General features: G+C 40.1%; 1 protein-coding gene across 1 annotated transcript in view; it reads left to right on the top strand.

The window, feature by feature from the left end:
* The first annotated feature begins 609 nt into the window (after nt 1–609).
* Nucleotides 610–11,730, top strand: part of Colgalt2 (collagen beta(1-O)galactosyltransferase 2) — a 57,110-nt gene continuing 45,989 nt past the window's right edge. Inside the window, exon 1 of the mRNA XM_010640567.3 lies at nt 610–792. The gene's annotated coding sequence lies outside the window, so the exon portion shown is untranslated. The remainder of the gene's footprint in view (nt 793–11,730) is intronic.

The raw sequence follows: 11,730 nt of genomic DNA, 5'->3' as shown, positions 1-11,730 counted from the left end.
TATTCAGTAAATTATTCAATGGTATATAAACATATAACCTGGGACTGACCGACATGGGGAGGTTGGGGAAGACCCCAATACCTTGGCAGTCTAGGACTCAGCTTCCCTTCCTTTCAAAGTCACCCAAAGAGATCTGGATCAAGCTTTGTAAAAGTTAGCGTCTCAGTCATCCTTACCCCCGTTTCTCTACTCACAGCAAGGGCAGCGGTCCTTAGACCTACTTATTAGAGAGGAAATAATGAAGTTAATGGAAATTTTTGAGAAAAATTAAAAAGAACAACCAGTTATTGTTAAGTGCATTAACTCTTCAAGATTTTATGCAAATTGTAAATATCTGGTTGAGTATGTCTCTAAGGCATGTAGATGGCCAGTGACCTATGGGGACAGTAACTTAACCTAGATTCGACGCAGCAGCAGCATCAGTATTACTAACTGCATAAAACCTGCTGATACACCTAGCGCTCTAAAAACAGAATTACACTTTATTCCCTATATCGTTAAAGTGCTTTCTTCTGTTTTAAACTTTATCCAAGGTACAATTCAAAAATAAAACTTAAAGTACTGATAGATGGGGCCATCACTGTCTGGAGTCCAGCTGTCTGATACAAATCTGGTTCTAATTCTTAGTACCTCTGAGACTTTGGACCACTGTGCACCTGATTTTCCTCTTTTGTATAATGGAAATAACAAAATACTGCGCCGTAGGGATCATAGGATCTGATGGGAACAATCATGGAGTCGTTGGGATGACGAAGTGAGATTCTACAAGAATTCCAGTTTGCTGCCTAGCAGGTAGGAAGATACTCTTATGTCTCTCTTGTCTGCAGAAGGGTAATGAGTACTACACATAGTAGGGGACATCCCTGGACTGTGTTTGTACATATCCTCTCCCCAGTAGCCTGTTACAAAGTCACACGAACCCTGGAAGTGTTAGGTACAAGTGGCGTTCCTTCCCTCTGACTGTAGTTTTCCATAATAGAGATGGAGGAAAATACCATCCAAATAGCCTCCTGTTTTCTCTGACATGACTATGAGCAAAATAACTTGAAACATCCCAAAAATATTCTTTGGGACTCTTCCATTTGCTTGTGGGTTGTGTGTATAGAATAAGAGAATGTCTAACACCAGCCACTATTGTCTGTTCCCCCACCCCCCTTGTAAGGAAACCACAAATGAAATGATACGAGAAAACCAGACTGAAAACTTTCCAAAGCAGGTAAATTCAAGGCAAACATTTTCCTCTCACTGCTGAATTGGCGTGGTGTGTTGTTACTGGAACCAAGAGAGTAGATATTGGGTAAAAGTGATGGTCTAGACTGACATTTTTGGTCAAGTGGAGCCGAACTCTCATTCTGGGTGACTTTGGGAAAAACAGTCTTGAATTCAATTTTAAATTAGAGTTTTTCTTTCTTTGCATGTTTCTGATCCAGTTTTTTCAATGGGTAAACAAGTACTCTAGCAAGAATAAGTTTGGTAGCTTTGAAATAATTAAGATGCTTTATATGGAGCCAGTAATCGTTCTGTTACATTTTTGAAATAATTAAGATGCTTTATATGGAGCCAGTAATCGTTCTGTTACAGATTTGCTACTTTTTTTTTTTAGTTTTCTTAGGCTCTTTGATAAATACGGTCACCATATTTCATTTAAAGGTTTATTATGTACCAGGCACAGTTTTTGAATGAAAAATTTGGGCACATACTTTGGAAAGTACAAATAAAATCATGGAAAAAAATCAGACAGAACGTGAGAAATCACATATGTCCAAAATAAGTTGACCTATGTGTCAGCTGAACCTGCAAATGTGACTGGAATGCAGCCACTCTCTTGGTGTCTGCGAGGCACTCACTCCGGGACGCCTGGAGATACTGCAATCTGAAGATGCCCAGTTCCTTATATAAAATGGTATAGTCTTATTTGCATAGAGCCTATGTATATCCTCCCATATATTTTAAATCGTCTCTAGATTATTTATCATACACAAGACCATGTAAATGCTGTGCAAATAGTTCTTATGCTAGAATTTTTAGAGAATAATGACAATGCATATACCTGGTACAGACTGGGAGAACGCTATAGGTATCTTTACAATCCTCATTAGGCAAAGGGTTAGATGAGAAAGGAACCACCCATTCAGTAAGTAATTCTTGAGCACACCTGATGCCTGGGATGGAGAATGAACAGAGCAGACAGGTATCTGTGCTGTCATGGAGATTAGTATGTTTCTCTAGGCTTTATAGACTCAGATAAAAATTTCACTACTAAGAAGAAGAAGGGAACCAGTATTGAGATACTTAGCAGTCTTTACCATACTAGTCTTTCATTTTTTCTGGGTCTAAGTGAGTATGTATATTTTTTTATTCCTTATAAATGGTACTATAGTACTTCTATAGTAGTATAGACTATAGTACTTCTGGTTTATTCACATTAAGTACATATATTGAGCTTAGTTGCATTTGTCTTAAAAGTCTACTTAGCAGGCTGCCTAATTTCTTATTTGACTGAAAACTGTGTGTGTGTGTGTGTGTGTGTGTGTGTGTGTGTGTGTGTGTGTGTATGATAGCAAAAGCCAACTTTCAGAGAACATGTTCTTGAAGCCTCCCTCATATGATAACCCATTCAGCTAGGTAGATATAATACATTATTACCCCATTTTGCAGGTGGAAAAACAAGGTATAGACAGTTGAATTAAATACATCAAAATTATAGAACTCGTTCCTGGAACAGCCATGTCCCCTGACTTAAGTATGTGGTTTATTAAATAGTAGAGTCAAATATCTCAACATCAACAGATAACTAAAATACTTACTGTTATTTTAATTGTAGTTGTTTCAGAACAAATCAAAACAAACCTTTGTGCAGGACTTTCTCTCTTTGTATTGTCACTGCATTCACAGAGTAGCTCCTGGCAGGGAGACCCTCCTGTTGGATTACTTCACTTGGCCAGCCCTGTCCTCGGGCTGTGGCTTTCTCTGTGGTCACACTGGCTTCGATTCGCCATGACCTCATATTTCATAGGTTCCATGTTTTTGCCATAGCATTGCCCTGCCAGGCCCTAGGGTGACTGTTTACATCAGTAGCATTTACCCAGCCTTCTCGTTAGGCAGTACTGGCTTCTCTTTAAGGTTTAGTCATCATGTCCTGTTCCAGCCTCTCCACCCAGCTCCTCTACTGAGGCCTGATGCTGCTCGGGTACTTACAGCTGCCCCTGAGTTCCTGTGTCCTTGCCTCTCTTCATGTAATGAACTATCAGGATATTCATGAAGTAGAGTAAAGGATCCCTCTCTGCTGCATTGGGACAGAAAACTGAGAATTTCAGAAATAATAAAAAATATAGAAAGCAGAGATGAAGCATGTCTTCCCAACCATATTTGAAGAGGTGTATTTGGGGGAGTCTCTAAACTTCGGATTCTTCATCTGTACAATGGAGATTACAGTATCTACTTGAGAATAGGAAGAATTAGAATTACATACATAAAATGTCCAGCTTAGTACCTGGAATGTAGTAGGTTCTCTGTAAGTGGCAGTAAAATAAATTTCCTTCGTTTTCTATTACATTTAAATTTAGGGCAGCAATACTGAAGAGAAGTGAAAAGTATATCTACACAAAAGCTTGTATCTGAATGTTTAAAACAGCATTTTTTTTCAGCTTTAATTGAGTTTATTGGTACATTTTAGGGATACAGTACAGTTACATTCATTATTGGGATCTTGTTCCTCTACATGACAAGTCTTGGTTCTCATTTTTTCCCCTTACCTCTGCCCACCCTTCACCCCCTCCTCCCCTCCCCGTCTACAAACGCTTTATTTTCATCTTTTCATTCTCTCACATTTTTTTCTTTTCCCTTTTTACTCTTCCCCTACCCATCCCACCTTCCCTACACCTTTAGCTCCTTTCTTCCCATTTCTAAATGTCAGTAATCTTATTAGAATCTTATGCATTGCTGCAGATTATTTACACCAGGGAAACTATTCGGTATTTACACATGTGTGACTTATTTATTTCACTTAGGAGTATATCTTCAATATGTATCCATTTTCCTATGAATGAATCTATTTTCTCGTTCTTTATGGCTGAGTAATATTCCATTTTGTAGAAAAGCCACAACTTCTTTATCCAGTTTCCAATGGATGGGCAAATAAACAGCATTATTTTTAACTGCTGAAAAATAAAAAGCATCCAAATGTCCATTAACTGATGAAGGCATAATAAAATGTGGTATATCCATTAAAAATGAAGTCTTGATACATGTTACAACATGAATGAACCTTGAAAACCAAATGTAAAGTAAAAGAAATCACGCACAAAAGAGCACAGCGGTATGGTTTCACTTATGTAAAACATCCTCAACAGACAAATCCAGAGACAGAAAGTAGGGTTATGGTTACTAGGGGTTAGAGAAAAGGGGGAAAAAGAAGTGACTGCTGCTAGGTCCAGGGGTTCTTTCTGGGGTGGTAAAGAGTTTTGGAATTAGATAATGATGACTATACAAAAACACCACTGAACTGCATATTTGAATAGGTGAATGTTAAGTGTATGGATTTTTATCTCAGTGAAGCTGTATTAAAAATTTTGTGCAGTAGTAATTGTATCCTAGTTGTTATGCAGGCAGAGAAGGCACATATGGTGTGTTCAGCAGGTATATGCTTTCTATAATACCTACGTCTATAGTACCTATGCCTTTTTTTCCATGTCTTTTGGTATCAGAGAATTATCTAGACCTTGCTCAGCCTGTACGTGTCTGTCTTTACTCTTCCATTGAAGATGCCTTCTGTGTTTGTGAAAGCAGAGAAGTGATAACTTTGCTATCCTCTCAGTCATATTCGAAATATTTAATGACTGAGCTACGTTCCATGAGTGTGTGTAGATGGATGGGCCTTGGCTATTAGGCACTGAAATAATGAAGTTTTTGTTTTGGGTCCATGGCTTTCAGACAGCCCTCCAGGCTGGAATATTTTCATAGCATTTCAGCCTAAAGTTGGAGGTAATAAAGAGACTTTTATCTCTAAAATCTCGATGGCTGGCTTCCCTTGAAACAATTGGAAAAGTGAGCATTTCTGAGCACATATTCCCACGTGGCAATAATCAGATGGTGCCTGAAAGTGCCTGCTCTGAATGATCCCTTTCTCCCACGTAGCTGTTACACAGCCCAACTCATTCCATTATGTTATCTGTGCTCAGCCTTTGTAGACATTTGGGTTGGATGGTGAAAATTTGCCCTGAAATTGTTCACTGTCAGCCACTCATCAAACCCATAATTGGTACAGTTTTATACAGTAAACTCTGCTAGTTCCTAGGAGTGTCTTCCTCAGGGAAGAATCTAGCGATGCAGAAAGAAACAGAGCCAGTCAGTCATAACACGTGAGCAAGTGCACTGCTGGAGGAATGGGTAGAATATTGATATAAAATTACAGACACAGGTATCCACCTAGCCCAGGTGTTTGCGAGCCACAGGGAGGTTCGAGGCTTCTGGAAAAAGAGTTCTTGGATTCCGGGGTGGCTTCTTTTTAGAAGCAGTGCTTCTGTTTTTGACCAAGGAGGAAGAGTTTGTGAGTAACTGTGTCTTTTGGGGCACATCTTCAAAACAAGAAAATTAACAGAGTTGGAAAGCAGTGAGGAGAAAAGAAGAAAAGCAAAAATAGTGGGTGAAAGCAGGTGGGAAAATGAATAAACAAGGGACAAAGAAAAGAAAAAGAGGTGCTTAGAAAAAGGAGAAACAATTGTCTTGCCTCAGGCACTACCAGTGTTGTTTTCAGAGAATTCTGAGGGTTTTGACTCTAAGGGATTTAAAATACATCCAAATCTTGTAGGGAATTGAAGAGTCTTCCCGTTTTTCTTGTTTTGTTTCCCGCAGGGACATTTCTGTACCTTCACTGTGAGATGACCATATTGGTCACTTGGATTAATGCTTCTGACAAGGTAGAGGGCTTCTTCCTGTCTGAGTAGTGCTTCCTGGGCATCCACTCTCTGTTGCACAAGTGTTACGGTGAAGCTGGACTAGGAGGTTAGAGGGCCTGAAGAACACGTCCCAAATGGGGAAAATGAAAATAGTACTTCACTAATTGTAGGGCAGGATATAAAGATGGAGACATTCTTAACATGATGAGAAGAAAAATATGGCTCAGAGCTAAAAGTATCACAAAATGGCTCCCTTGTAATAAGTTTACGTTTGTCTCAAGTCTATTAAAATGACTGTGAAATGGGAAGAAAAGGGACAAAGAGGAAGGGGAAATGGGAGGGGTAGTGGAAAGGAAAGAAGGGAATGGAATTAATATGAGAAAATGAAAAATAATGGAAACAGAGTCTTTGTAAATAGGGACGGAGGGGTTGAAGGGAGGGCAGAGGAATAGGGAAAAAATAAGAGCCAAGACTGATTATGTAAAGGTACAAATTTCCAACAGTGAATGTCATTACACTGCATGTATTAAATGTACCAATAAAATTAACTTAAAAATAACAGCTTCAAGAAGGCACAAAATTGCGTTACTTACATTTAAAAAAATAAAATGATTTGGGGCTTAAGAATTGACTGGCAGCTGGTCAAACAGAAAATTTTATCATTAGGAAAAATTGCTGTCTTTTAGGGATGCAGTTGATTAGTTCATGGCATGGATATCCACAATGAAATATCTCTTTGTACATACATTTAAGCAAGGCTCCAAGTGTGCTGTGTCTATGATTTTTTTTTTTCTGGGATGAAGGAGGAATACTGAGAAAGGATATGGAAACACTTATTTTTTAAGGAGATTCTCATAAGAAGTAAGTTTTTCAGCTGCATGTAGTGGCCCATGCCTGTAATACTAGCACTCAGGAGGTTGAAGCAGGAGGATCTCCATGAGTTCAAGGCCAGCCTATGATACATAGTGAGTTCAAGGCTAGCCTTAAATACATAGTGAGACCCTGCCATAAAAAAAAGAACAAGGAAAGGAGGAAGAGGGGGTGGGAGAAGAAGGAGGAGGACAACAAGGAGTTTTTTTTTATTTCTTTAAGAAAAATTGCAACTTATTGATTTGGTAGGCCCTAAAGAAATCCCCAATTCTTAACCTATATTTATATCCTAAACATATCCATATGTAATTTCTACCCAGCAGATGGGTTCTAGGTCTTTAGAACCCTTCCTAGTAACTAGACAACCAGAATCAGTCAGCATATGTTGCCCAGTGGTTGTGTCTCTCTCCCTGTGAAACTTGCTGCTGAAGAGGCTTTTCCTGACCTCAGACACTGAGGTAGGTGGTGGGACTTGATGACATGACCTTCCTTGAAAATGAGTCTCACCAGCTACATCTACAAGTGGAATTTTATTTTTAGGTGGAGTTCTTTATTTTCAACATCAATGAGATTCCCAGCTGGAAAAAAAACAAGAAACATGTAAGAGTGTAATTCAGAGTTTGAAGTCTCTAGTTGGAAAATTTACTTTTGCCAACTCACTAGTCATGGTGGGAATTGTCCAGTTAGTGACTAATGTTTTGTCCATTCATTCTGTCACAACTGCCTTGAACCTCTGGCATGTGAATTTTGCAGGTTCTTAGTCAAATAAAGACCAGCTGCTACCCACTAGCACCTTCTCCCTGCCCCATCAACTGCAGCCTTTCTGTTCTAATCCCAGAGGTCTAGACTTCCTGGGGCAGCAGGGAAGCCAAGAACAATCCATGAGGGTCAATGCAAATGGAAGAGTTCAGGAGTACTATGGCCTCAATACCCATGTTCCATATGCTGGGGAACGCAGCCTGCATCTTTAATATGGTTCTTATGGCTCTGTGTTTACCAATATGTGCTTATCCCTAACAACTGCAGTAGGACTTGTGGTAAAAACAAATGAGTCAGTTTAATAATTTCAAGTTGGCAGCCAGTTTAAGAGCCAAGACTTAGGAATGAAAACTGCCTTTCTGGAACAAGGAGAAATGCCAGTGTTTTTAGACATTGCCAGATAAAAAAAATATTTTTTAGTTTTCAGTCATTAGTAAAGCTGTATCATCTTGCAGACACGCTTCTTCATTGGTTGTCTGTGTTCTCTTCCACATATCTAACAGGGACAATGTACCTGCTAGCGTAGAACTTCAACCAAGGATGTCTCTACACATTTCTAGTGTGTATTTACTTTTTTTTCCTAATAGGGTTTTGAAGCTGAGGCCCATGGGCTTTTGCTAGCTTACATAGCTGGAGAAGAAGAAGAAGAGAACACAAAAACTAGAAACAGGTCCTGGGAGGGAGCAGATGGGTGGCATTAGGGGAAGTGATGGCCTATACCACCCTCTGAGGCCACATAGATGCTGTATCCGTCTTGACCAGCTCTTCCATTTCGGGTTGCAAATCCAAAGAAGGCAAGCAGAGACTGATGGACAGACAGGGGACCAACCAGCCGTGAGCCCTGAAGCCATATCACAGTCACAGCTCCTCCTCTCGGTGCTAAAGGCACCTGGTGCTCCTCAGAGATAAAGGGAAACCATTGTCCCAACATGTTCTTTGGAGAAAATTAAACACAGCTCAAAATCTGAGCTCTCCTTACTTCCTATTCCAATTTAGACCCAAGAAAATGAGAAAGAGGGGAACTAAATAGAAATCTACTCTGCTTGGGAGATTTGAGGGAAACAATGATTAGTTTTAGACTCTCAGGAGCATGGTCTCTGAGCCAGCATATGTCTTAGTCTTTTTGAGCTGCTACAACAAAATACTTCTGGCTGCATGATTTACAAGCAATAGAAATTTGTTTGGGAGCCTGGAAAGTAAGTACAAAATCAAGGTGCTGACACATTTGGTGTTCAGCAAAGATTCTATCCCAGCACCATAAATGGCATCTTGTTGCTGCTCTGACATCTAGCAGCAGGAGCCCAAGGCGTAGGGTGCTCCCTTCACCCTCCTTTATAAAGTCCCTGGCCCACATGACTGAGTCTCCTGAAATACTTACCTTTTAACACATTGACATTATTGGTTCAGTTTGGACATGTGGAGTTTGGGGGATACATTCAGACCGCAGCTTGAAATTTGTGTTTTCACAGATCAGGTTTTTCCAGGTTGATTCGTGGCTGAGTCTTCTGCAGAGTGCCTCCCCAGGGACCCAGTGTCCAGGTGTCTGTTCACACCATGGGACCCATCAGCAACATCTGTTCCCTTTGGGTGCCATTCCTGTCTGACAGAGAGAAGTACCACAGGCCTGCGACAGAACTTATTTTCTACTGGGACTGGATGGAGCTTCCAGGCTGAGAGCCAGATCAGGACGCCTCAGCTTCTCCTAAGGGTGTTCCCACATATGAGGTGCTCAGCTTCCTAGCTTGATAGGAAAATCCAACTCAGCCATGGAGTTTCCTTTGTCCAAATACTTGTGAAGTCTTGTGGCCAGACAAGCACCTCATTTGCATTGTTCTCCAGGGCTCCGAAGACAGAACTGTTAATACACACCCACATTTCCTCCCCGGAGTCTGCATCTTGGCCTTTGGGGGTCGCTCTCTCCAGCCTTCTGAACAGCCAGAGCCTGTGTGCTTGCATTATTATGTGCTTAAGTGGAAACACATCTTTGTCAGAGGGATTAAAAGGCAGCAGTTAGAAGTGTCTGCCCAGATTTCTGTGTATTTGCCTATTGCCAAGGGAGGTGGAGGGGCTGTCAGTGTGGATGCAAGGCTCTGTCTGTGGGCAGGGGTGGCCCAGCGCTGCTTTTCTTCCTCTGGGACACTGTAGGACATCAGAGACCAGCAGAGATGATTTCCCTCGGATTGCAGCTTTTGAGGAAGCCTGCGAACAAAGAAAAAATTGTAACAATTCAGGGAAGTTAATGGATAGGAAGTCTTCTAACTTCCTCATAGGAGTATTTTAAATCTGGCCTTCTATTTTTAATTAGACATATGTTATCTCTACATGTTCCAAGGAGCTTATCTTTGAGGATGTTTGTTACAGGTTTGGGAATTTGTGTACTTTGTAGACCAGGAAAATATATTTCATTAATAAGACCAACTTTTTCAAAAGGATTAGAAATGTGTATAGGGAGAGCAAAGAAAATTTAAGTCCTATGCAATGCAGAAACAACCGAAGAAAATAAATAAATTTTCCAATGCTACTTACAAATAATTTAGAAATAACGTAGACTGCTAATAACTTTTGGCTAACAGTGTAGTCAAGACTTAGTTTTGTTTTAATTTATCCTTACTCACGATATTTTGAGTAAGGAATGATGTGCCTTGGTGCTAATGCTCAAGTTGAGGAATTGCTTTATTTGTGCTTCGTTTCTCGAGACCAGCGGCTTGATGCTCACCGTGCTCCTTGTGGAGGCCTGTTATGCTGGGCAGCATTTGCACCACGTGGCCACGTGTCTCGGGGTGAGATGCTGGCAGGCACGCACGTTGCACTTCTTGGCACAATGACAAGCACTTTCACATTGCTTTCTGGGCACTTTCCCGTCTCTGAGTTGCTCAGGGCCCCTTAATGCCCTGTGTTTGTGCCAAGGTCCTCAGCTGGTGCCCTGCAACACCTCCAGCTTCACAAGTCATTTCTGTCCCTCTCCAGGTAGGGGGACGTCCAGGAGGCCCCAGGGCTCTCTCTCCCTTTTAGACCTGGTGAAGAGAGGAGCTGGTTCTAATCCAATTTCCAAAAGAGCTTTGAAAGAAGTTTAAAGTTGGCCATTGCTGTCATCTCTGTTTTTGAATAATGTTTTCAATAAGGCTAGTTTTAATTCATGCATTTATTTTACAACATAAAATTTTCAAATACTGGTTCCATACCTCTGGCCCCCACTTTTCTGTCCCTATGATCCAAGCTACCTAGTCACAGGTCACTTGGTGTTTTACAGAACTTTATGCTTTATCTAAATTTTACTGGGCTTTGCTTAACTTTTTTTTTTCCTTTTAAACATTTCTGAACATCCTCCCTCTTAAAGATTTTAATTACTTTTGGAAGGAAAGCCCAAGTGAGGAGAACAAAAAAAGCTGTTATAGCCTGGGTTTAACAAAATCCTATGTGCTGACATGGCCATATATGGGAGAAGTACGCGCTGTTCGTATCTTTTCATTCCTCTTCTCCAAGCCATGTCCCAAGGAACCACAGCTGCTGATAATCCCAGCAGCGTTCCCTCCCCACAGGAACAGCTGACCTGTCAGGATGATCTCAGCACTTTTTTCTCCCTTTATAAAATCTCAGAGACTTCTATCTTCCCGTGGCTCTTTCTTTTCTTTTTCCCTCTTTCACGCCTTTCCTTTTAATTCTTTTTAAAAGTTTTATTTAATGTCCAATGTGTGCAAATAAGTTGCAAATCTCATATAGAGCATGGAGTTGGGTTTCACTTTGTGATATGATTTGAAGATAATTTATTGAGGTTAAACCCCTTTACAGGTGAATTCATTTGTTGAACTTTCAAGGCAGCGCAGAAACAAGTTTCATATATGTTATTTGAAGACTTTTGAAGATACCCTATTTTGTATAAGAGTAAAGTTGTTACAAAATAGAGAGAGGAAGATAACTTATATTTCAAGTTTTATATGAGAAAATATTAATGCGGTTTTCTCCTCTCACACATGTGATTAAAGATAAAACTGAATTTTTGCTTAACTTGAAGGTTATTGTTAGTGAAGTTATAAGATAGATTGTACAGCTTGGATAATTAAAAAGTGAAAAAAATAGCAAAATTTGCAAGATTTATTAACTCATCTAGGTTAGCTCATTTTTATGCATATGCTGTTTGTGTTTTCATGCATCTCTTTATTAATACAACCACTTGTGGATTCTACAATTAAGTGCACCCCGTTGA

This window comes from Fukomys damarensis, unplaced genomic scaffold (assembly GCF_012274545.1).
Source record: "Fukomys damarensis isolate Sample0158 unplaced genomic scaffold, DMR_v1.0_HiC HiC_scaffold_11, whole genome shotgun sequence".
Lineage (NCBI taxonomy): Eukaryota > Metazoa > Chordata > Mammalia > Rodentia > Bathyergidae > Fukomys > Fukomys damarensis.
The sequence above is the reverse complement of the archived record's forward strand: the minus strand, read 5'-3'. Positions and strand labels throughout refer to the sequence as shown.